The following is a 24,610-nucleotide window of genomic DNA, read 5'->3' on the forward strand; positions in this document are numbered from 1 at the left end:
TCTTCAGGGCAGCATGGATAGAGCTTTTAAAATGGGAATGCAAGGCTTTGCCATCAGGTCTTCTTTTCCGGTGAACCTGCAGCCGAAACCCTTCTGATTTCTAACAAGTCAAAAGAGACTATAGCTACACCCTGGTCCCATGCTGAATCAACTTTTCTTCACAGGGTGCTCTGCATGTAGCGTATTCCCTCTTCCTTGGAACGCTCTATGGGTGCTCTCCGGTTAATCCTATTTTACAGTCCTCGTGTGTAACAGGAAAAACTGTGCTTTCGTTCCAGTAGGAAGGCAAGCCTCCTTTCTCCTGTAAGTACGGGGTCCTTGGGTAAGACTTCCTAGAAGGTAGGCGAAGCAGACTGTGTTTCTAAGTGCTGCTCCAATGAGGGCAATGAGGCAGACTTCCATGGCATGTAGGACGTGAGAGAACAAAATCCCTGGAGCTGTTGGAGAGCTGAGGATATCTAGCTTTCCAAAGGAAGGGTGCAGTGTGTTGCTCTAATGTCAGAATACAGAGAGTGACTGGGAGAGACTTCTGGCTCTGGATGTTTCTTTGAAGGGAAGAGGAGCCTGCTGGTACTCACTGCATTTGTAGGCAAAAGGGTGCCTACACGAGGGTGCTAAGTGTTCGATAAGTGAAATAACGTTAAAGTAAAGCAGAACTGCGAATACGACCTAATGGAAACTGCTACACGCTTTCGCTTCAGCAGGGCTCTTCAGGCCTTAGCTTGGGGCAAGTTCTCATGTCAAGTATCCCTGTAGCTCTAGAGCATGACAGAATGAGCCCCCACCTATGCTATGGAAGCACCGTGTTTCCTTAGAGAAAACTCCTTTTCTTTCCAGAGGGCTGCCTACAGTGACTAGAGGCCAGTCGAAAACAGTGTTATTTAGGTATCTTCAGGGCAGCATGGATAGAGCTTTTAAATTGGGAATGCAAGGCTGTGCCATCAGGTCTCCTTTTCCGGTGTACCTGCAGCCGAAACCCTTCTGATTTCTAACAAGTCAAAAGAGACTATAGCTACACCCTGGTCCCTTGCTGAATCAACTTTTCTTCACAGGGTGTTCTGCATGTAGCGAATTCCCTCATCCTTGGAATGCTCTATGTGTGGTATCGGTCCTAAGCCTATTCTAAAATCCTGCAGTGTAAAACTAAAAACTGTGCTTTGGTTCCAGTAGGAATTCCAGCTTCCTTTCTCCTGTAGGTATTGGGTCCTTGGGTAAGACTTCGTAGAATGAAGGGGAAGCAGATTGTGTTTCAATGTGCGGCTCCAATGAAGGCCATGAGGCAGACTTCCAAGGCATGTAGGACGTGAGAGCACAGAATCCCCGGAGCTGTTGCAGTGTTGAGGACATCTAGATTTCCAAAGGAAAGGTGCAGTGTGTTACCCTAATCTCTGAATATATACAGTGCCTTGGAAAGGCTTCTGGGTCTGGATGTTTCTTAGAAGGGCAGAGGAGCCTGCTGCTACTCACTGTATTTGTAGTCAAAGGGTGCCTACTTGAGGGTGCTAAGTGTCTGGATAAGTGAAGAAACGTTAATGTAAAGCAGAACTGCGAATACGACCTAATGGAAACTGCTACACGCTCTCGCTTCAGCGGGGCTCTTCAGGCCTTAGGTAGGGGCAAGTTCTCAGGTCAAGTTTCCCTGTAGCTGTAGAGCAGGACAGAATGAGCCCCCACCCATGCTATGGAAGCACCGTGTTTCCTTAGAGAAAACTCCTTTTCTTTCCAGAGGGCTGCCTACAGTGACTAGAGGCCAGTCGAAAACAGTGTTATTTAGGTATCTTCAGGGCAGCATGGATAGAGCTTTTAAAATGGGAATGCAAGGCTTTGCCATCAGGTCTTCTTTTCCGGTGAACCTGCAGCCGAAACCCTTCTGATTTCTAACAAGTCAAAAGAGACTATAGCTACACCCTGGTCCCTTGCTGAATCAACTTTTCTTCACAGGGTGCTCTGCATGTAGCGTATTCCCTCTTCCTTGGAACGCTCTATGGGTGCTCTCCGGCTAATCCTATTTTACAGTCCTCCTGTGTAACAGGAAAAACTGTGCTTTCGTTGCAGTAGGAAGGCAAGCCTCCTTTCTCCTGTAAGTACGGGGTCCTTGGGTAAGACTTCCTAGAAGGTAGTCGAAGCTGACTGTGTTTCTAAGTGCTGCTCCAATGAGGGCAATGAGGCAGACTTCCATGGCATGTAGTACGTGAGAGAACAAAATCCCTGGAGCTGTTGGAGAGCTGAGGATATCTAGCTTTCCAAAGGAAGAGTGCAGTGTGTTGCTCTAATGTCAGAATACAGAGAGTGACTGGGAGAGACTTCTGGCTCTGGATGTTTCTTTGAAGGGAAGAGGAGCCTGCTGGTACTCACTGCATTTGTAGGCAAAAGGGTGCCTACACGAGTGTGCTAAGTTTTCGATAAGTGAAATAACGTTAAAGTAAAGCAGAACTGCGAATACGACCTAATGGAAACTGCTACACGCTTTCGCTTCAGCAGGGCTCTTCAGGCCTTAGCTTGGGGCAAGTTCTCATGTCAAGTATCCCTGTAGCTCTAGAGCATGACAGAATGAGCCCCCACCCATGCTATGGAAGCACCGTGTTTCCTTAGAGAAAACTCCTTTTCTTTCCAGAGGGCTGCCTACAGTGACTAGAGGCCAGTCGAAAACAGTGTTATTTAGGAATCTTCAGGGCAGCATGGATAGAGCTTTTAAAATGGGAATGCAAGGCTGTGCCATCAGGTCTTCTTTTCCGGTGAACCTGCAGCCGAAACCCTTCTGATTTCTAACAAGTCAAAAGAGACTATAGCTACACCCTGGTCCCTTGCTGAATCAACTTTTCTTCACAGGGTGCTCTGCATGTAGCGTATTCCCTCTTCCTTGGAACGCTCTATGTGTGCTATCGGGCTAATCCTATTTTACAGTCCTCCTGTGTAACAGGAAAAACTGTGCTTTCGTTGCAGTAGGAAGGCAAGCCTCCTTTCTCCTGTAAGTACGGGTTCCTTGGGTAAGACGTCCTAGAAGGAAAGCGAAGCAGATTGTGTTTCTAAATGCTGCTCCAATGAGGGCAATGAGGCAGACTTCCATGGCATGTAGGACGTGAGACAACAAAATCCCTGGAGCTGTTGGAGAGCTGAGGATACCTAGCTTTCCAAAGGAAGGGTGCGGTGTGTTGCTCTAATGTCTGAATACACGGAGAGACTGGGAGAGACTTCTGGCTCTGGATGTTTCTTAGAAGGGCAGAGGGGCCTGCTGGTACTCACTGCATTTGTAGGCAAAAGGGTGCCTACACGAGGGTGCTAAGTGTTGGATAAGTGAAATAACGTTAAAGTAAAGCAGAACTGCGAATACGACCTAATGGAAACTGCTACAAACTTTGGCTTCAGCAGGGCTCTTCAGACTTTAGCTTGGGGCAAGTTCTCACGTCAAGCTTCCCTGTAGCTCTAGAGCATGACAGAATGAGCCCCCAACCATGCTATGGAAACATCGTGTTTCCTTAGAGGAACATCCTTTTCTTTCCAGAGGGCTGCCTACAGTGACTAGAGGCCAGTCGAAAACAGTGTTATTTAGGTATCTTCAGGGCAGCATGTATAGAGCTTTTAAAATGGGATTGCAAGTCTGTGCCATCAGGACTTCTTTTCCAGTGAACCTGCAGCCGAAACCCTTCTGATTTCTAACAAGTCAAAAGAGACTATAGCTACACCCTGGTCCCTTGCTGAATCAACTTTTCTTCACAGGGTGCTCTGCATGTAGCGTATTCCCTCTTCCTTGGAATGCTCTGTTTGTGCTATCGGGCTAATCCTATTTTACAGTCCTCCTGTGTAACAGGAAAAACTGTGCTTTCGTTCCAGTAGGAATGCAAGCCTCCTTTCTCCTGTAAGTACGGGGTCCTTGGGTAAGACTTCCTAGAAGGAAGGCGAAGCAGATTGTGTTTCTAAGTGCTTCTCCAATGAGGGCAATGAGGCAGACTTCCATGGCATGTAGGACGTGAGAGAACAAAAACCCTGGAGCTGCTGGAGAACTGAGGACATGTAGCTTTCCAAAGGAAAGGTGCAGTGTGTTTCTCTAATGTCTGAATACACAGAGTGACTGGGAGAGACTTCTGGCTCTGGATGTTTCTTTGAAGGGCAGAGGGGCCTGCTGGTACTCACTGCATTTGTAGGCAAAAGGGTGCCTACACGAGGGTGCTAAGTGTTGGATAAGTGAAATAACGTTAAAGTAAAGGAGAACTGCGAATAAGACCTAATAGAAACTGCTACACGCTTTCGCTCCAGCAGGGCTCTTCAGGCCTTAGCTTGGGGCAAGTTCTCATGTCAAGCTTCCCTGTAGCTCTAGAGCATGACAGAATGAGCCCCCACCCATGCTATGGAAGCACCGTGTTTCCTTAGAGAAAACTCCTTTTCTTTCCAGAGGGCTGCCTACAGTGACTAGAGGCCAGTCGAAAACAGTGTTATTTAGGTATCTTCAGGGCAGCATGGATAGAGCTTTGAAATTGGGAATGCAAGGCTGTGCCATCAGGTCTTCTTTTCCGGTGTACCTGCAGCCGAAACCCTTCTGATTTCTAACAAGTCAAAAGAGACTATAGCTACACCCTGGTCCCTTGCTGAATCAACTTTTCTTCACAGGGTGTTCTGCATGTAGCGAATTCCCTCATCCTTGGAATGCTCTATGTGTGGTATCGGTCCTAAGCCTATTCTAAAATCCTGCAGGGTAAAACTAAAAACTGTGCTTTGGTTCCAGTAGGAATTCCAGCTTCCTTTCTCCTGTAGGTATTGGGTCCTTGGGTAAGACTTCGTAGAAGGAAGGGGAAGCAGATTGTGTTTCAATGTGCGGCTCCAATGAAGGCCATGAGGCAGACTTCCAAGGCATGTAGGACGTGAGAGCACAGAATCCCCGGAGCTGTTGCAGTGTTGAGGACATCTAGATTTCCAAAGGAAAGGTGCAGTGTGTTACCCTAATCTCTGAATATATACAGTGCCTTGGAAAGGCTTCTGGGTCTGGATGTTTCTTAGAAGGGCAGAGGAGCCTGCTGGTACTCACTGTATTTGTAGGCAAAGGGTGCCTACTTGAGGGTGCTAAGTGTCTGGATAAGTGAAGAAACGTTAATGTAAAGCAGAACTGCGAATACGACCTAATGGAAACTGCTACAATCTTTCGCTTCAGCAGGGCTCTTCAGGCCTTAGCTTGGGGCAAGTTCTCACGTCAAGCTTCCCTGTAGCTCTAGAGCATGACAGAATGAGTCCCCACCCATGCTATGGAAGCATCGTGTTTCCTTAGAGGAAACTCCTTTTCTTTCCAGAGGGCTGCCTACAGTGACTAGAGGCCAGTCGAAAACAGCGTTATTTAGGTATCTTCAGTGCAGCATGGAAAGAGCTTGTAAAATGGGAATGCAAGTCTGTGGCATCAGGTCTTCTTTACCGGTGAACCTGCAGCCGAAACCCTTCTGATTTCTAACAAGTCAAAAGAGACTATAGCTACACCCTGGTCCCTTGCTGAATCAACTTTTCTTCACAGGGTGCTCTGCATGTAACGTATTCCCTCTTCCTTGGAACGCTCTATGTGTGGTATCGGGCTAATCCTATTCGACAGTCCTCCTGTGTAACAGGAAAAACTGTGCTTTCCTTCCAGTAGGAATGCAAGCCTCCTTTCTCCTGTAAGTACAGGTTCCTTGGGTAATACTTCCTAGAAGGAAGGCGAATCAGATTGTGTTTCTATGTGCTGCTCCAATGAGAGCAATGAGGGAGACTTCCATGGCATGTAGGACGTGAGAGAACTAAAACTCTGGAGCTGTTGGAGAGCTGAGGATACCTAGCTTTCCAAAGGAAGGGTGCAGTGTGTTGCTCTAATATCTGAATACACAGAGTGACTGGGAGAGACTTCTGGCTCTGGATGTTTCTTAGAAGGGCAGAGGGGCCTGCTGGTACTCACTGCATTTGTAGGCAAAAGGGTGCCTACACGAGGGTGCTAAGTGTTGGATAACTGAAATAACGTTAAAGTAAAGCAGAACTGCGAATACGACCTAATGGAAACTGCTACACGCTTTCGCTCCAGCAGGGCTCTTCAGGCCTTAGCTTGGGGCAAGTTCTCATGTCAAGCTTCCCTGTAGCTCTAGAGCATGACAGAATGAGCCCCCACCCATGCTATGGAAGCACCGTGTTTCCTTAGAGAAAACTCCTTTTCTTTCCAGAGGGCTGCCTACAGTGACTAGAGGCCAGTCGAAAACAGTGTTATTTAGGTCTCTTCAGGGCAGCATGGATAGAGCTTTTAAATTGGGAATGCAAGGCTGTGCAATCAGGTCTTCTTTTCCGGTGTACCTGCAGCCGAAACCCTTCTGATTTCTAACAAGTCAAAAGAGATTATAGCTACACCCTGGTCCCATGCTGAATCAACTTTTCTTCACAGGGTGTTCTGCATGTAGCGAATTCCCTCATCCTTGGAATGCTCTATGTGTGGTATCGGTCCTAAGCCTATTCTAAAATCCTGCAGTGTAAAACTAAAAACTGTGCTTTGGTTCCAGTAGGAATTCCAGCTTCCTTTCTCCTGTAGGTATTGGGTCCTTGGGTAAGACTTCGTAGAAGGAAGGGGAAGCAGATTGTGTTTCAATGTGCGGCTCCAATGAAGGCCATGAGGCAGACTTCCAAGGCATGTAGGACGTGAGAGCACAGAATCCCCGGAGCTGTTGCAGTGTTGAGGACATCTAGATTTCCAAAGGAAAGGTGCAGTGTGTTACCCTAATCTCTGAATATATACAGTGCCTTGGAAAGGCTTCTGGGTCTGGATGTTTCTTAGAAGGGCAGAGGAGCCTGCTGGTACTCACTGTATTTGTAGGCAAAGGGTGCCTACTTGAGGGTGCTAAGTGTCTGGATAAGTGAAGAAACGTTAATGTAAAGCAGAACTGCGAATACGACCTAATGGAAACTGCTACAATCTTTCGCTTCAGCAGGGCTCTTCAGGCCTTAGCTTGGGGCAAGTTCTCACGTCAAGCTTCCCTGTAGCTCTAGAGCATGACAGAATGAGTCCCCACCCATGCTATGGAAGCATCGTGTTTCCTTAGAGGAAACTCCTTTTCTTTCCAGAGGGCTGCCTACAGTGACTAGAGGCCAGTCGAAAACAGCGTTATTTAGGTATCTTCAGTGCAGCATGGAAAGAGCTTGTAAAATGGGAATGCAAGTCTGTGGCATCAGGTCTTCTTTACCGGTGAACCTGCAGCCGAAACCCTTCTGATTTCTAACAAGTCAAAAGAGACTATAGCTACACCCTGGTCCCTTGCTGAATCAACTTTTCTTCACAGGGTGCTCTGCATGTAGCGTATTCCCTCTTCCTTGGAATGCTCTATGTGTGGTATCGGGCTAATCCTATTCGACAGTCCTCCTGTGTAACAGGAAAAACTGTGCTTTCCTTCCAGTAGGAATGCAAGCCTCCTTTCTCCTGTAAGTACAGGTTCCTTGGGTAATACTTCCTAGAAGGAAGGCGAATCAGATTGTGTTTCTATGTGCTGCTCCAATGAGAGCAATGAGGGAGACTTCCATGGCATGTAGGACGTGAGAGAACTAAAACTCTGGAGCTGTTGGAGAGCTGAGGATACCTAGCTTTCCAAAGGAAGGGTGCAGTGTGTTGCTCTAATATCTGAATACACAGAGTGACTGGGAGAGACTTCTGGCTCTGGATGTTTCTTTGAAGGGTAGAGGGGCCTGCTGGTACTCACTGCATTTGTAGGCAAAAGGGTGCCTACACGAGGGTGCTAAGTGTTGGATAAGTGAAATAACGTTAAAGTAAAGCAGAACTGCGAATACGACCTAATGGAAACTGCTACACGCTTTGGCTTCAGCAGGGCTCTTCAGGCCTTAGCTAGGGGCAAGTTCTCACGTCAAGCTTCCATGTAGCTCTAGAGCATGACAGAATGAGCCCCCATCCATGCTATGGAAGCACCGTGTTTCCTTAGAGAAAACTCCTTTTCTTTCCAGAGGGCTGCCTACGGTGACTAGAGGCCAGTCGAAAACAGTGTTATTTAGGTATCTTCAGGGCAGCATGGATAGAGCTTTTAAAATGGGATTGCAAGTCTGTGCCATCAGGACTTCTTTTCCAGTGAACCTGCAGCCGAAACCCTTCTGATTTCTAACAAGTCAAAAGAGACTATAGCTACACCCTGGTCCCTTGCTGAATCAACTTTTCTTCACAGGGTGCTCTGCATGTAGCGTATTCCCTCTTCCTTGGAATGCTCTGTTTGTGCCATCGGGCTAATCCTATTTTACAGTCCTCCTGTGTAACAGGAAAAACTGTGCTTTCGTTCCAGTAGGAATGCAAGCCTCCTTTCTCCTGTAAGTACGGGGTCCTTGGGTAAGACTTCCTAGAAGGAAGGCGAAGCAGATTGTGTTTCTAAGTGCTGCTCCAATGAGGGCAATGAGGCAGACTTCCATGGCATGTAGGACGTGAGAGAACAAAAACCCTGGAGCTGCTGGAGAACTGAGGACATGTAGCTTTCCAAAGGAAAGGTGCAGTGTGTTGCTCTAATGTCAGAATACATAGAGTGACTGGGTGAGGCTTCTGGCTCTGGATGTTTCTTTGAAGGGCAGAGGAGCCTGCTGGTATTCACTGCATTTGTAGGCAAAAGGGTGCCTACACGAGGGTGCTAAGTGTTGGGTAAGTGAAATAACGTTAAAGTAAAGCAGAACTGCGAATACGACCTATTGGAAACTGCTACACGCTTTCGCTTCAGCAGGGATCTTCAGGCCTTACCTTGGGGCAAGTTCTCACGTCAAGCTTCCCTGTAGCTCTAGAGCATGACAGAATGAGCCCCCACCCATGCTATGGAAGCACCGTGTTTCCTTAGAGAAAACTCCTTTTCTTTCCAGAGGGCTGCCTACAGTGACTAGAGGCCAGTCGAAAACAGTCTTATTTAGGAATCTTCAGGGCAGCATGGATAGAGCTTTTAAATTGGGAATGCAAGTCTGTGGCATCAGGTGTTCTTTACCGGTGAACCTGCAGCCGAAACCCTTCTGATTTCTAACAAGTCAAAAGAGACTATAGCTACACCCTGGTCCCTTGCTGAATCAACTTTTCTTCACAGGGTGCTCTGCATGTAGGGTATTCCCTCTTCCTTGGAACGCTCTATGTGTGCTATCGGGCTAATCCTATTTTACAGTCCTCGTGTGTAACAGGAAAAACTGTGCTTTCGTTCCAGTAGGAAGGCAAGCCTCCTTTCTCCTGTAAGTACGGGGTCCTTGGGTAAGACTTCCTAGAAGGAAAGCGAAGCAGATTGTGTTTCTAAGTGCTGCTCCAATGAGGGCAATGAGGCAGACTTCCATGGCATGTAGGACGTGAGACAACAAAATCCCTGGAGCTGTTGGAGAGCTGAGGATATCTAGCTTTCCAAAGGAAGGGTGCAGTGTGTTGCTCTAATGTCAGAATACACAGAGTGACTGGGAGAGACTTGTGGCTCTGGATGTTTCTTTGAAGGGAAGAGGAGCCTGCTGGTACTCACTGCATTTGTAGGCAAAAGGGTGCCTACACGAGGGTGCTAAGTGTTGGATAAGTGAAATAACGTTAAAATAAAGCAGAACTGCGAATACGACCTAATGGAAACTGCTACACGCTTTCGCTTCAGCAGGGCTCTTCAGGCCTTAGATGGGGCAAGTTCTCACGTCAAACTTCCCTGTAGCTCTAGAGCATGACAGAATGAGCCCCCACCCATGCTATGGAAGCACCGTGTTTCCTTAGAGAAAACTCCTTTTGTTTCCAGAGGGCTGCCTACAGTGACTAGAGGCCAGTCGAAAACAGTGTTATTTAGGTATCTTCAGGGCAGCATGGGTAGAGCTTTTAAATTGGGAATGCAAGGCTGTGCCATCAGGTCTTCTTTTCCGGTGTACCTGCAGCCGAAACCCTTCTGATTTCTAACAAGTCAAAAGAGACTATAGCTAGACCCTGGTCCCTTGCTGAATCAACTTTTCTTCACAGGGTGTTCTGCATGTAGCGAATTCCCTCATCCTTGGAATGCTCTATGTGTGGTATCGGTCCTAAGCCTATTCTAAAATCCTGCAGTGTAAAACTAAAAACTGTACTTTGGTTCCAGTAGGAATTCCAGCTTCCTTTCTCCTGTAGGTATTGGGTCCTTGGGTAAGACTTCGTAGAAGGAAGGGGAAGCAGATTGTGTTTCAATGTGCGGCTCCAATGAAGGCCATGAGGCAGACTTCCAAGGCATGTAGGACGTGAGAGCACAGAATCCCCGGAGCTGTTGCAGTGTTGAGGACATCTAGATTTCCAAAGGAAAGGTGCAGTGTGTTACCCTAATCTCTGAATATATACAGTGCCTTGGAAAGGCTTCTGGGTCTGGATGTTTCTTAGAAGGGCAGAGGAGCCTGCTGGTAGTCACTGTATTTGTAGGCAAAGGGTGCCGACTTGAGGGTGCTAAGTGTCTGGATAAGTGAAGAAACGTTAATGTAAAGCAGAACTCCGAATACGACCTAATGGAAACTGCTCCACGCTCTCGCTTCAGCGGGGCTCTTCAGGCCTTAGGTAGGGGCAAGTTCTCAGGTCAAGTTTCCCTGTAGCTCTAGAGCATGACAGAATGAGCCCCCACCCATGCTATGGAAGCACCGTGTTTCCTTAGAGAAAACTCCTTTTCTTTCCAGAGGGCTGCCTACAGTGACTAGAGGCCAGTCGAAAACAGTCTTATTTAGGTATCTTCAGGGCAGCATGGATAGAGCTTTTAAAATGGGATTGCAAGGCTGTGCCATCAGGTCTTCTTTTCCGGTGAACCTGCAGCCGAAACCCTTCTGATTTCTAACAAGTCAAAAGAGACTATAGCTACACCCTGGTCCCTTGCTGAATCAACTTTTCTTCACAGGGTGCTCTGCATGTAGCGTATTCCCTCTTCCTTGGAACGCTCTATGTGTGCTATCGGGCTAATCCTATTTTACAGTCCTCCTGTGTAACAGGAAAAACTGTGCTTTCGTTCCAGTAGGAATGCAAGCCTCCTTTCTCCTGTAAGTACGGGGTCCTTGGGTAAGACTTCCTAGAAGGAAGGCGAAGCAGATTGTGTTTCTAAGTGCTGCTCCAATGAGGGCAATGAGGCAGACTTCCATGGCATGTAGGACGTGAGACAACAAAATCCCTGGAGCTGTTGGAGAGCTGAGGATATCTAGCTTTCCAAAGGAAGGGTGCAGTGTGTTGCTGTAGTGTCAGAATACACAGTGTGACTGGGAGAGTCTTCTGGCTCTGGATGTTTCTTTGAAGGGCAGAGGGGCCTGCTGGTAATCACTGCATTTGTAGGCAAAAGGGTGCCTACACGAGTGTGCTAAGTGTTGGATAAGTGAAATAACGTTAAAGTAAAGCAGAACTGCGAATACGACCTATTGGAAACTGCTACACGCTTTCGCTTCAGCAGGGATCTTCAGGCCTTACCTTGGGGCAAGTTCTCACGTCAAGCTTCCCTGTAGCTCTAGAGCATGACAGAATGAGCCCCCACCCATGCTATGGAAGCACCGTGTTTCCTTAGAGAAAACTCCTTTTGTTTCCAGAGGGCTGCCTACAGTGACTAGAGGCCAGTCGAAAACAGTGTTATTTAGGTCTCTTCAGGGCAGCATGGATAGAGCTTTTAAATTGGGAATGCAAGGCTGTGCCATCAGGTCTTCTTTTCCGGTGTACCTGCAGCCGAAACCCTTCTGATTTCTAACAAGTCAAAAGAGACTATAGCTACACCCTGGTCCCTTGCTGAATCAACTTTTCTTCACAGGGTGTTCTGCATGTAGCGAATTCCCTCATCCTTGGAATGCTCTATGTGTGGTATCGGTCCTAAGCCTATTCTAAAATCCTGCAGTGTAAAACTAAAAACTGTGCTTTGGTTCCAGTAGGAATTCCAGCTTCCTTTCTCCTGTAGGTATTGGGTCCTTGGGTAAGACTTCGTAGAAGGAAGGGGAAGCAGATTGTGTTTCAATGTGCGGCTCCAATGAAGGCCATGAGGCAGACTTCCAAGGCATGTAGGACGTGAGAGCACAGAATCCCCGGAGCTGTTGCAGTGTTGAGGACATCTAGATTTCCAAAGGAAAGGTGCAGTGTGTTACCCTAATCTCTGAATATATACAGTGCCTTGGAAAGGCTTCTGGGTCTGGATGTTTCTTAGAAGGGCAGAGGAGCCTGCTGGTAGTCACTGTATTTGTAGGCAAAGGGTGCCGACTTGAGGGTGCTAAGTGTCTGGATAAGTGAAGAAACGTTAATGTAAAGCAGAACTCCGAATACGACCTAATGGAAACTGCTCCACGCTCTCGCTTCAGCGGGGCTCTTCAGGCCTTAGGTAGGGGCAAGTTCTCAGGTCAAGTTTCCCTGTAGCTCTAGAGCATGACAGAATGAGCCCCCACCCATGCTATGGAAGCACCGTGTTTCCTTAGAGAAAACTCCTTTTCTTTCCAGAGGGCTGCCTACAGTGACTAGAGGCCAGTCGAAAACAGTCTTATTTAGGTATCTTCAGGGCAGCATGGATAGAGCTTTTAAAATGGGATTGCAAGGCTGTGCCATCAGGTCTTCTTTTCCGGTGAACCTGCAGCCGAAACCCTTCTGATTTCTAACAAGTCAAAAGAGACTATAGCTACACCCTGGTCCCTTGCTGAATCAACTTTTCTTCACAGGGTGCTCTGCATGTAGCGTATTCCCTCTTCCTTGGAACGCTCTATGTGTGCTATCGGGCTAATCCTATTTTACAGTCCTCCTGTGTAACAGGAAAAACTGTGCTTTCGTTCCAGTAGGAATGCAAGCCTCCTTTCTCCTGTAAGTACGGGGTCCTTGGGTAAGACTTCCTAGAAGGAAGGCGAAGCAGATTGTGTTTCTAAGTGCTGCTCCAATGAGGGCAATGAGGCAGACTTCCATGGCATGTAGGACGTGAGACAACAAAATCCCTGGAGCTGTTGGAGAGCTGAGGATATCTAGCTTTCCAAAGGAAGGGTGCAGTGTGTTGCTGTAGTGTCAGAATACACAGTGTGACTGGGAGAGTCTTCTGGCTCTGGATGTTTCTTTGAAGGGCAGAGGGGCCTGCTGGTAATCACTGCATTTGTAGGCAAAAGGGTGCCTACACGAGTGTGCTAAGTGTTGGATAAGTGAAATAACGTTAAAGTAAAGCAGAACTGCGAATACGACCTATTGGAAACTGCTACACGCTTTCGCTTCAGCAGGGATCTTCAGGCCTTACCTTGGGGCAAGTTCTCACGTCAAGCTTCCCTGTAGCTCTAGAGCATGACAGAATGAGCCCCCACCCATGCTATGGAAGCACCGTGTTTCCTTAGAGAAAACTCTTTTTCTTTCCAGAGGGCTGCCTACAGTGACTAGAGGCCAGTCGAAAACAGTCTTATTTAGGTATCTTCAGGGCAGCATGGATAGAGCTTTTAAATTGGGAATGCAAGTCTGTGGCATCAGGTCTTCTTTACCGGTGAACCTGCAGCCGAAACCCTTCTGATTTCTAACAAGTCAAAAGAGACTATAGCTACACCCTGGACCCTTGCTGAATCAACTTTTCTTCACAGGGTGCTCTGCATGTAGCGTATTCCCTCTTCCTTGGAACGCTCTATGTGTGCTATCGGGCTAATCCTATTCGACAGTCCTCCTGTGTAACAGGAAAAACTGTGCTTTCCTTCCAGTAGGCATGCAAGCCCCCTTTCTCCTGTAAGTACAGGGTCCTTGGGTAATACTTCCTAGAAGGAAGGCGAAGCAGATTGTGTTTCTAAGTGCTGCTCCAATGAGAGCAATGAGGCAGACTTCCATGGCATGTAGGACGTGAGAGAACTAAAACCCTGGAGCTGTTGGAGAGCTGAGGATACCTAGCTTTCCAAAGGAAGGGTGCAGTGTGTTGCTCTAATGTCTGAATACACAGAGTGACTGGGAGAGACTTCTGGCTCTGGATGTTTCTTAGAAGGGCAGAGGGGCCTGCTGTTACTCACTGCATTTGTAGGCAAAAGGGTGCCTACACGAGGGTGCTAAGTGTTGGGTAAGTGAAATAACGTTAAAGTAAAGCAGAACTGCGAATACGACCTAATGGAAACTGCTACACGCTTTCGCTTCAGCAGGGCTCTTCAGGCCTTTGCTAGGGGCAAGTTCTCACGTCAAGCTTCCATGTAGCTCTAGAGCATGACAGAATGAGCCCCCACCCATGCTATGGAAGCACCGTTTTTCCTTAGAAAAAACTCCTTTTCTTTCCTGACGGCTGCCTACAGTGACTAGAGGCCAGTCGAAAACATTCTTATTTAGGTATCTTCAGGGCAGCATGGATAGAGCTTTTAAAATGGGATTGCAAGGCTGTGCCATCAGGTCTTCTTTTCCGGTGAACCTGCAGCCGAAACGCTTCTGATTTCTAACAAGTCAAAAGAGACTATAGCTACACCCTGGTCCCTTGCTGAATCAACTTTTCTTCACAGGGTGCTCTGCATGTAGCGTATTCCCTCTTCCTTGGAACGCTCTATGTGTGCTATCGGGCTAATCCTATTTTACAGTCCTCCTGTGTAACAGGAAAAACTGTGCTTTCGTTCCAGTAGGAATGCAAGCCTCCTTTCTCCTGTAAGTACGGGGTCCTTGGGTAAGACTTCCTAGAAGGAAGGCGAAGCAGATTGTGTTTCTAAGTGCTGCTCCAATGAGGGCAATGAGGCAGACTTCCATGGCATGTAGGACGTGAGACAACAAAATCCCTGGAGCTGTTGGAGAGCTGAGGATATCTAGCTTTCCAAAGGAAGGGTGCAGTGTGTTGCTCTAATGTCAGAATACACAGAGTGACTGGGAGAGACTTGTGGCTCTGGATGTTTCTTTGAAGGGAAGAGGAGCCTGCTGGTACTCACTGCATTTGTAGGCAAAAGGGTGCCTACATGAGGGTGCTAAGTGTTGGATAAGTGAAATAACGTTAAAGTAAAGCAGAACTGCGAATACGACCTAATGGAAACTGCTACACGCTTTCGCTTCAGCAGGGCTCTTCAGCCCTTAGATGGGGCAAGTTCTCACGTCAAGCTTCCCTGTAGCTCTAGAGCATGACAGAATGAGCCCCCACCCATGCTATGGAAGCACCGTGTTTCCTTAGAGAAAACTCCTTTTCTTTCCAGAGGGCTGCCTACAGTGACTAGAGGCCAGTCGAAAACAGTGTTATTTAGGTATCTTCAGGGCAGCATGGATAGAGCTTTTAAATTGGGAATGCAAGGCTGTGCCATCAGGTCTTCTTTTCCGGTGTACCTGCAGCCAAAACCCTTCTCATTTCTAACAAGTCAAAAGAGACTATAGCTACACCCTGGTCCCTTGCTGAATCAACTTTTCTTCACAGGGTGTTCTGCATGTAGCGAATTCCCTCATCCTTGGAATGCTCTATGTGTGGTATCGGTCCTAAGCCTATTCTAAAATCCTGCAGTGTAAAACTAAAAACTGTGCTTTGGTTCCAGTAGGAATTCCAGCTTCCTTTCTCCTGTAGGTATTGGGTCCTTGGGTAAGACTTCGTAGAAGGAAGGGGAAGCAGATTGTGTTTCAATGTGCGGCTCCAATGAAGGCCATGAGGCAGACTTCCAAGGCATGTAGGACGTGAGAGCACAGAATCCCCGGAGCTGTTGCAGTGTTGAGGACATCTAGATTTCCAAAGGAAAGGTGCAGTGTGTTACCCTAATCTCTGAATATATACAGCGCCTTGGAAAGGCTTCTGGGTCTGGATGTTTCTTAGAAGGGCAGAGGAGTCTGCTGGTACTCACTGTATTTGTAGGCAAAGGGTGCCTACTTGAGGGTGCTAAGTGTCTGGATAAGTGAAGAAACGTTAATGTAAAGCAGAACTGCGAATACGACCTAATGGAAACTGCTCCACGCTCTCGCTTCAGCGGGTCTCTTCAGGTCTTAGGTAGGGGCAAGTTCTCAGGTCAAGTTTCCCTGTAGCTCTAGAGCATGACAGAATGAGCCCCGACCCAAGCTATGGAAGCCTCGTGTTTCCTTAGAGGAAAGTCCTTTTCTTTCCAGAGGGCTGCCTACAGTGACTAGAGGCCAGTCGAAAACAGTCTTATTTAGGTATCTTCAGGGCAGCATGGATAGAGCTTTTAAAATGGGATTGCAAGTCTGTGCCATCAGGACTTCTTTTCCAGTGAACCTGCAGCGGAAACCCTTCTGATTTCTAACAAGTCAAAAGAGATTATAGCTACACCCTGGTCCCTTGCTGAATCAACTTTTCTTCACAGGGTGCTCTGCATGTAGCGTATTCCCTCTTCCTTGGAACGCTCTGTTTGTGCTATCGGGCTAATCCTATTTTATAGTCCTCCTGTGTAACAGGAAAAACTGTGCTTTCGTTCCAGTAGGAATGCAAGCCTCCTTTCTCCTGTAAGTACGGGGTCCTTGGGTAAGACTTCCTAGAAGGAAGGCGAAGCAGATTGTGTTTCTAAGTCCTTCTCCAATGAGGGCAATGAGGCAGACTTCCATGGCATGTAGGACGTGAGAGAACAAAAACCCTGGAGCTGCTGGAGAACTGAGGACATGTAGCTTTCCAAAGGAAAGGTGCAGTGTGTTGCTCTAATGTCAGAATACACAGAGTGACTGGGAGAGTCTTCTGGCTCTGGATGTTTCTTTGAAGGGCAGAGGGGCCTGCTGGTACTCACTGCATTTGTAGGCAAAAGGGTGCCTACACGAGTGTGCTAAGTGTTGGATAAGTGAAATAACGTTAAAGTAAAGCAGAACTGCGAATACGACCTAATGGAAACTGCTACACGCTCTCGCTTCAGCAGGGCTCTTCAGGCCTTAGCTTGGAGCAAGTTCTCACGTCAAGCTTCCCTGTAGCTCTAGAGCATGACAGAATGAGTCCCCACCCATGCTATGGAAGCATCGTGTTTCCTTAGAGGAAACTCCTTTTCTTTCCAGAGGGCTGCCTACAGTGACTAGAGGCCAGTCGAAAACAGTGTTATTTAGGTATCTTCAGGGCAGCATGGATAGAGCTTTTAAAATGGGAATGCAAGGCTTTGCCATCAGGTCTTCTTTTCCGGTGAACCTGCAGCCGAAACCCTTCTGATTTCTAACAAGTCAAAAGAGACTATAGCTACACCCTGGTCCCTTGCTGAATCAACTTTTCTTCACAGGGTGCTCTGCATGTAGCGTATTCCCTCTTCCTTGGAACGCTCTATGTGTGCTCTCCGGCTAATCCTATTTTACAGTCCTCCTGTGTAACAGGAAAAACTGTGCTTTCGTTCCAGTAGGAATGCAAGCCTCCTTTCTCCTGTAAGTACGGGGTCCTTGGGTAAGACTTCCTAGAAGGAAGGCGAAGCAGATTGTGTTTCTAAGTGCTGCTCCAATGAGGGCAATGAGGCAGACTTCCATGGCATGTAGGACGTGAAAGAACAAAAACCCTGGAGCTGCTGGAGAACCGAGGATATATAGCTTTCCAAAGGAAAAGTGCACTGTGTTGCTCTAATGTCAGAATACATAGAGTGACTGGGAAGGGCTTCTGCCTCTGGATGTTTCTTTGAAGGGCAGAGGAGCCTGCTGGTACTCACTGCATTTGTAGGCAAAAGGGTGCCTACACGAGGGTGCTAAGTGTTGGATAAGTGAAATAACGTTAAAGTAAAGCAGAACTGCGAATACGACGTAATGGAAACTGCTACAATCTTTCGCTTCAGCAGGGCTCTTCAGGCCTTAGCTTGGGGCAAGTTCTCACGTCAAGCTTCCCTGTAGCTCTAGAGCATGACAGAATGAGCCCCCACCCATGCTATGGAAGCATCGTGTTTCCTTAGGGGAAACTCCTTTTCTTTCCAGAGGGCTGCCTACAGTGACTAGAGGCCAGCCGAAAACAGCGTTATTTAGGTATCTTCAGTGCAGCATGGATAGAGCTTTTTAAATGGGAATGCAAGTCTGTGGCATCAGGTCTTCTTTACCGGTGAACCTGCAGCCGGAACCCTTCTGATTTCTAACAAGTCAAAAGAGACTATAGCTACACCCTGGTCCCTTGCTGAATCAACTTTTCTTCACAGGGTGCTCTGCATATAGCGTATTCTCTCTTCCTTGGAACGCTCTTCGTGTGCTATCGGGCTAATCCTATTCTACAGTCCTCCTGTGTAACAGGAAAAACTGTGCTTTCGTTCCAGTAGGAATGCAAGCCTCCTTTCTCCTGTAAGTACGGGGTCCTTGGGTAAGACTTCCTAGAAGGAAAGCGAAGCAGATTGTGTTTCTAAGTGCTGCTCCAATGAGGGCAATGAGGCAGACTTCCATGGCATGTAGGACGTGAGACAACAAAATCCCTGGAGCTGTTGGAGAGCTGAGGATATCTAGCTTTCCAAAGGAAGGGTGCAGTGTGTTGCTCTAGTGTCAGAATACACAGAGTGACTGGGAGAGTCTTCTGGCTATGGATGTTTCTTTGAAGGGAAGAGGAGCCTGCTGGTACTCACTGCATTTGTAGGCAAAAGGGTGCCTACACGAGGGTGCTAAGTGTTGGATAAATGAAATAACGTTAAAGTAAAGCAGAACTGCGAATACGACCTAATGGAAACTGCTACACGCTTTCGCTTCAGGAGGGCTCTTCAGGCCTTAGCTTGGGGCAAGTTCTCACGTCAAGCTTCCCTGTAGCTCTAGAGCATGACAGAATGAGCCCCCACCCATGCTATGGAAGCACCGTGTTTCCTTAGAGAAAACTCCTTTTGTTTCCAGAGGGCTGCCTACAGTGACTAGAGGCCAGTCGAAAACAGTGTTATTTAGGTATCTTCAGGGCAGCATGGATAGAGCTTTTAAATTGGGAATGCAAGGCTGTGCCATCAGGTCTTCTTTTCCGGTGTACCTGCAGCCGAAACCCTTCTGATTTCTAACAAGTCAAAAGAGACTATAGCTACACCCTGGTCCCTTGCTGAATCAACTTTTCTTCACAGGGTGTTCTGCATGTAGCGAATTCCCTCATCCTTGGAATGCTCTATGTGTGGTATCGGTCCTAAGCCTATTCTAAAATCCTGCAGTGTAAAACTAAAAACTGTGCTTTGGTTCCAGTAGGAATTCCAGCTTCCTTTCTCCTGTAGGTATTGGGTCCTTGGGTAAGACTTCGTAGAAGGAAGGGGAAGCAGATTGTGTTTCAATGTGCGGCTCCAATGAAGGCCATGAGGCAGACTTCCAAGGCATGTAGGACGTGAGAGCACAGAATCCCCGGAGCTGTTGCAGTGTTGAGGACATCTAGATTTCCAAAGGAAAGGTGCAGTGTGTTACCTACAAGTTCTTTAGGAAAAAACACTTCAAATATATTCATAGAAAACCCTCTTTATTTATAATTTCATTCTTCCAATATTTATAGTTACTATGACAGGCCATTTCTCCATGTCCCATCCCATGATTCTCTGCTCCTATTGAACATTTGGAAATTGGTAGCATGAGCAGGAAAGTGAAGCAGTTTTTGAGATTATTGAATAATGTTGATGTTATAAAGACTGCTTTCTTCCACAGTTGACAAACTTATTATGGTACTGATGGTTGGCTACTACTCTTAGAGGTGAAAAAAGGTCTTAAGGAATCTTCCATATTCCATTCACCAATCTGTGTTCTTGTTCAAAGCAAAATTAATTCCTTTCAAAATTAACATATTAGCTTAATAATAATTTTTAATCTTAAAATAATCTATCTGTGAGAATGGGAATTTTTGGTAGGAAAAAGTGACAGAAGATGGGACAAGAAGAGAATTCATAGAAAGACAAAACAGAATTTTTTAAATGGTGGGTACGAACTTCTGTTTCCAACTATATCAGTTTACCCTAGGAAAACATACTAGAAAGGCCAGAGAAATCATAAGCAACATTTGACTGTGAGCGTTAGAAAGCTACTGAGGTAGCCATGACCTAGAAGAGTAAAATAGAGAAAGAAACTCACTGAAGTGAGAACAATATTCTGCACATGCTTTTCTAGCCCAGTCATTTAGAAACTACTGATGAAGAGCAAAAGTCTGAGAAACCAAATGTGACTCCTAAGAGGTAGAAAAGCCAGTAGATCTTAGGACAATGTCATAGGACTAAGGAAACCAGAGTTGGAATTGAGAAATAACAAGGCAGCTAGAATTTTAAGGACCAAAGTCACAGAGAGAGTAAAGATTCAGAGAACTGAGCTGGATTCAGCAACAGTGTTCCCTTGCAGTAGTTTCCATGTATAATAGGTAGACAAGGCAAGATGCTAAGAAGTCAAACAAAAGCTAACTAACTGAAGTCAAAGCAAAGACTTAGTTGGCTCATAATGCTGAAGACACAAACTTGGGGTTCAGAACCTATGAAAGATTTCTGGCCCAATGGAAAACTAATGATATGAATTAGGACATTGAAAGTCTCTACATGTGTGTGTGTGTGTGTGTGTGTGTGTATGTGTGTGTGTGTGTGTGTGTGTGTGTGTCGTGTCTGTGTGTTAGGAAGGTTGATGCAACATCTACATTGAACCTTATAAAGAAGGAAAATGAGTATGAAGTTGGTCCAGTGACTGAGGTGATCTTCCCCTCTGGTCTCTACCTAAGAATAGGAAATTCTCTCCTCAAGAAAATACAGTTGACCCCTTGAACAATGTAGGGGTTAGAGACGCTGACTCCCTGTGCAGTCAAAAATCCACATATAACTTTATGGTCGGCCCTTCTTATCTGTGGTTCTGAATCTGAGGATTCAACCAACCACAGATCATGTAGTACTGTATTACTTATTGAAAAAAAATCCATGTATAAGTGGATCTGTGCAGTTCAAACCCAGGTTGTTCAAAGGGCAACTGTAATGTCATTCAGATTCTCTACAACTTGTCATATCCCAAGTCTGGTATTCATTCACTGAAGAACCACCAAGACTACCAAGAAAAGGAGAATTAGAATAAAAAACAAAACAGAATCAGAATCATAGATGACCTAAACATTAAAGTTCATACATATTTTGGTAAATGTTATCAAGTTCAAGAAAATAGATGACAAGGTGGAGAATTTAACTTGACAACTAGAAACTACAAACTGATTGAAGTTGAACTGATAGAATTAAAAATTATACGAAATTTAAAACTCGGTAGTGGATTGGACACAGGTAAAGAGCGGTAAGTGAACTGGAAGATAGAGTAGTAAAAATATTAAGACTAAAGCATGGGAAACGAAAAGAATAAAAAGTACACAAAAGCGCATTTGAGACATATGGGCCACAGTAAACATTTTTATCATATGTGTAAACTGGAGTCCAAAGAAAAAAGGAGAGAGAGATTGGGATAAAAACAATATTTCAGAAATAACAGCTGAGAGTTCTCTAAAACTAAAAAGAATATATGGAGCCATACATTCAATAAGCACTAAAAAAATGCAACAAGAATAAATACAAAGAAAACCACACCTAAGATCACCACCGTACAATTCATGAATAACAAAGAAAAACATGACATCTTAAAAGCAGCCCCAGGAAAAAGAGAGAGATTCCTTTCAAAGGAACAACAGGATTAAGATTAGAGCTTACTTCTCAACAAAACTGACTGGATACTAGAAAATAATGGAATAACATTTTTAAGTGCTAAAGAAAAGAGTTGCCCATTGGGAATTCTAGAGGCAGAGAAAATGTTGTTTGGAAGGAAAGATGAAATAAGGAAATTTGCAGACAAACAAAATTTAGAAAATATGTTCTCATCAGAACCGACTGAATTAAATTATAAAGGGAGACCCGCAGGCAGAAGGAAGGTTATCACACATGAAAATAAGGACTTTATAAAGAATTATGTATAACAGAAAGGATAAATAAGTGGATAAACCTAAATAAAATCTAACTGCACAAAAGAGTAATAATAAAATATATCAAAAATTAGAATGCATTAAAAACAAATGGAAGAGGAAAAAAGTAGTCAAAGAAATTTAAGATCTCAGCATTGCTTGAGAAGCAGTAAAAGAGCTAATAAGTCATGGTACATGTGTAACTGCTACTTATGTAAAAATAACAAGCTAATACAAGGGAAAATGGAATTTGAAGAAATCTAAAAGGAAGAAAGAAGAGCAAAAGGAACATAACAAGGTGGGACAAAGAGTAAACAAGGAGTAAACGGTCTATAAGAAAATACATTAACTGTAAATACTCCAATTAAAGGACAAGGAGTATTGAAAGAAACAAAAAACCTAATTCTATGCCACTTACAAGAGACAAGAGTCAGACTGAAAATTAAAGGATTCAAAAATTATGTCATAACAACAATAAATACAATTGAAGATTTTTTAATGTTAACACAGATTTGAAAGCAAAAATTATCACTGGCAATAAGGCAGGATAATAAAAACCCACTGTTACTTTACAAGGAATATATTATAAATCTAAACTTCAATGCACTATATGAAGGGAAATTCCAAAAAACTAAGTCGAAATAGAAAAATCTAAATTACCTAGATCAGTAACATAGAACCACAACAACAAATCAGCAGATTATAGAAGATCTGAATACCATCATTAAAAACTCTGGCCTAAATTTACATAAAACCCTGCACCAACAATGATGGAATATATATATTACGCAGAAATTTTTAGGTGCACGTGGCACATTTATAAAACTGACTATATGCTGGTTATAAAACAAGACTCCGAATACGCAAGAAATTAAAAAATATATAACCAATATTTTACCAAATAGTTGGATATTAAAAACATACTTCTGATCATTATGTAGGTCAAAGATAAAGTCCTAATGGGAATTAGAATTTTATTAATTGAATGATAATGAAAATATGCCATAACAAAACCTGTGGGTCGCAAATAAAGCTGTGGTCACAGAGATGTTTACGTATTCAAATTATATTCTCTAAATGTAAAAGGGAAAGGAATAAAGCAACTAGAAGATAACCTATCACCCTGAGGTAGGCAGCTCCTGAACTGTACCTGGTGGGGAAGGCAGGGCAGAACTTCAGGAGGCCAGCTGAGAGCACGGTGAACACCATGTCAGGAGCAGTCTCCAAGAAAGAGCATTTAATGTACAAAGGGATGACTAAAATATATTTAAGAGCTAGCACCCTGACTCCTCTTAAGGATGACTTACGTTGCTGGGGAAAAAATAAGAAGTGCTCGATGTAGAAGGTGAATAACTTTATAATTCCCAGGAGAATCTTGGTACCAGGACCGCAGAATGAAGAACTTGGAGTCCCCGTGGCTAATCCAGCCGAGGGAAAAGGAGAAACACAGACGGGAGAGAAAATAAAGGGAACCCTTGGTGCAATTTGGTGCTGCTGCAGGCCCAAGTCCAGGTATGTGCTCTCTAGCTCCACATCTTAGATAAAAGCCACCATGTTCCTCAGTCTTTCAGGTACTTAGAATTTCTCTTTAGAACCTGAAAATGGGGTCAGGTTTCCTGTCTGCCTTGCTACAGTACAAAATAGAGGCAGGATGTTTGAAATAGTTCTCCATCTGGCAGAGGAGGCCTTGAAGCTGTGAGCCACTCGCTGCGAACCAGCAGGACGTGAAGGATTCTTGAGCAGATCTGAAGCTACTGGGAGGCCTTTCAGGAGTTAAATCCCATAGTAAATACTGTACCTTCAATGGCCCCTTCTCCCTCTCTGTCCAGTCTTCCTCCACTCGCGTGGGGGCCCAAAGGGGTTAAATGAGCACTCTTTGACTTGTACTTGGTGGTCCCAGAACTTGACTTGGGCTTGGAGACTTCCATGAAAAGTCTGCCTTCCATCTACTACTGGCTTGCGTTTCTTGGTCTCTCTGCTCCAGGCTAATCCCTTCAACCTGCTTTTTCCATTTCTGCCAATACTCCCCCTCTCCAGACCTTCCTAATGCTCTTCTGGGGCGGGAGGAGGCTTACTGAGGGCAATGTGTATTTCTAGAGGGAGAGGTGACCACATGACTTCACAGTGCTCGTCCCCTTGATTATTCAGTTTCTGTCTGGATTAGTCGTGGGTGTTTGTGCACCCCAGCCTCACCCCCAGGAGGCTTTAGAACACTGTCCTTATCTCAGCACTGAGCCTCTCTCTAGCCTCCTTCCCTCTCTCTCCTTACCCACCTTTACCCACAGACTCGCAGGCTTTCTGGACCTCTGAGGAACAGAAGCACTTCACAGAACCTCTGCTACAGAACCAAACATATTGAAATGACTCTTTACGAAGATATTGAAACAACAGAAAAAGAATACATGACGATTGTTTCTCCTGAGGGTTCAATTACCTAGGGGGCCTTTAGCAAACTTTGATTGATACATCTAACCCTTCCTTCCTTGGCAATAGTTGATCACACTGTGAGGAAAACAAGTTAGAGAATGGAAAAATAATATTTGGATTTCAACGAAATAATAAAAATGCAGGGAGTATCTTTGACTTTTGCAAGGTGAGAAGAGAGTTTACATTTTGATTATTTGATGGCAGGAATCCCTTTAAAACAGGGCCAGTCTGCATGATGCATTTAAAAATCAACCTTTTCAAATACAGCCATAACCCCCACAAGATTTCTTGATTCCTCTGGGGTCAGATAAACCATCACATTTCACAGTGGTGCCCTGTATATGAAAGTGATAAACATAATCTGGAAGCACAGCAGTGGCTAAAAATATGGAGCTGGCAGCCATTCGCTGAAATGATTTTTTGCTTTTAATTCATTGCATAAAATGCTCATGTCCAAATTCAGGCAGGTAGATCTTACCAACCATCAAGAGCTTCAACCCTGCTAATAGTTAAGTATGCACTTTTAAACCCTACTTTGACTGCTCCAG

General features: G+C 45.3%; 1 long non-coding RNA gene across 1 annotated transcript; it reads left to right on the forward strand.

Annotated features, from left to right (window-relative positions):
- Window positions 1-20,315: 20,315 nt before the first annotated feature.
- On the forward strand, window positions 20,316-24,223 carry LOC309624045. Its single transcript, XR_014241750.1, has 2 exons — window positions 20,316-23,147; window positions 23,921-24,223. It is a non-coding gene; the product is annotated as an uncharacterized lncRNA (long non-coding RNA).
- Window positions 24,224-24,610: the final 387 nt, after the last annotated feature.

Source organism: Balaenoptera borealis (assembly GCF_965194805.1).
Source record: "Balaenoptera borealis genome assembly, chromosome: 2".
Lineage (NCBI taxonomy): Eukaryota > Metazoa > Chordata > Mammalia > Artiodactyla > Balaenopteridae > Balaenoptera > Balaenoptera borealis.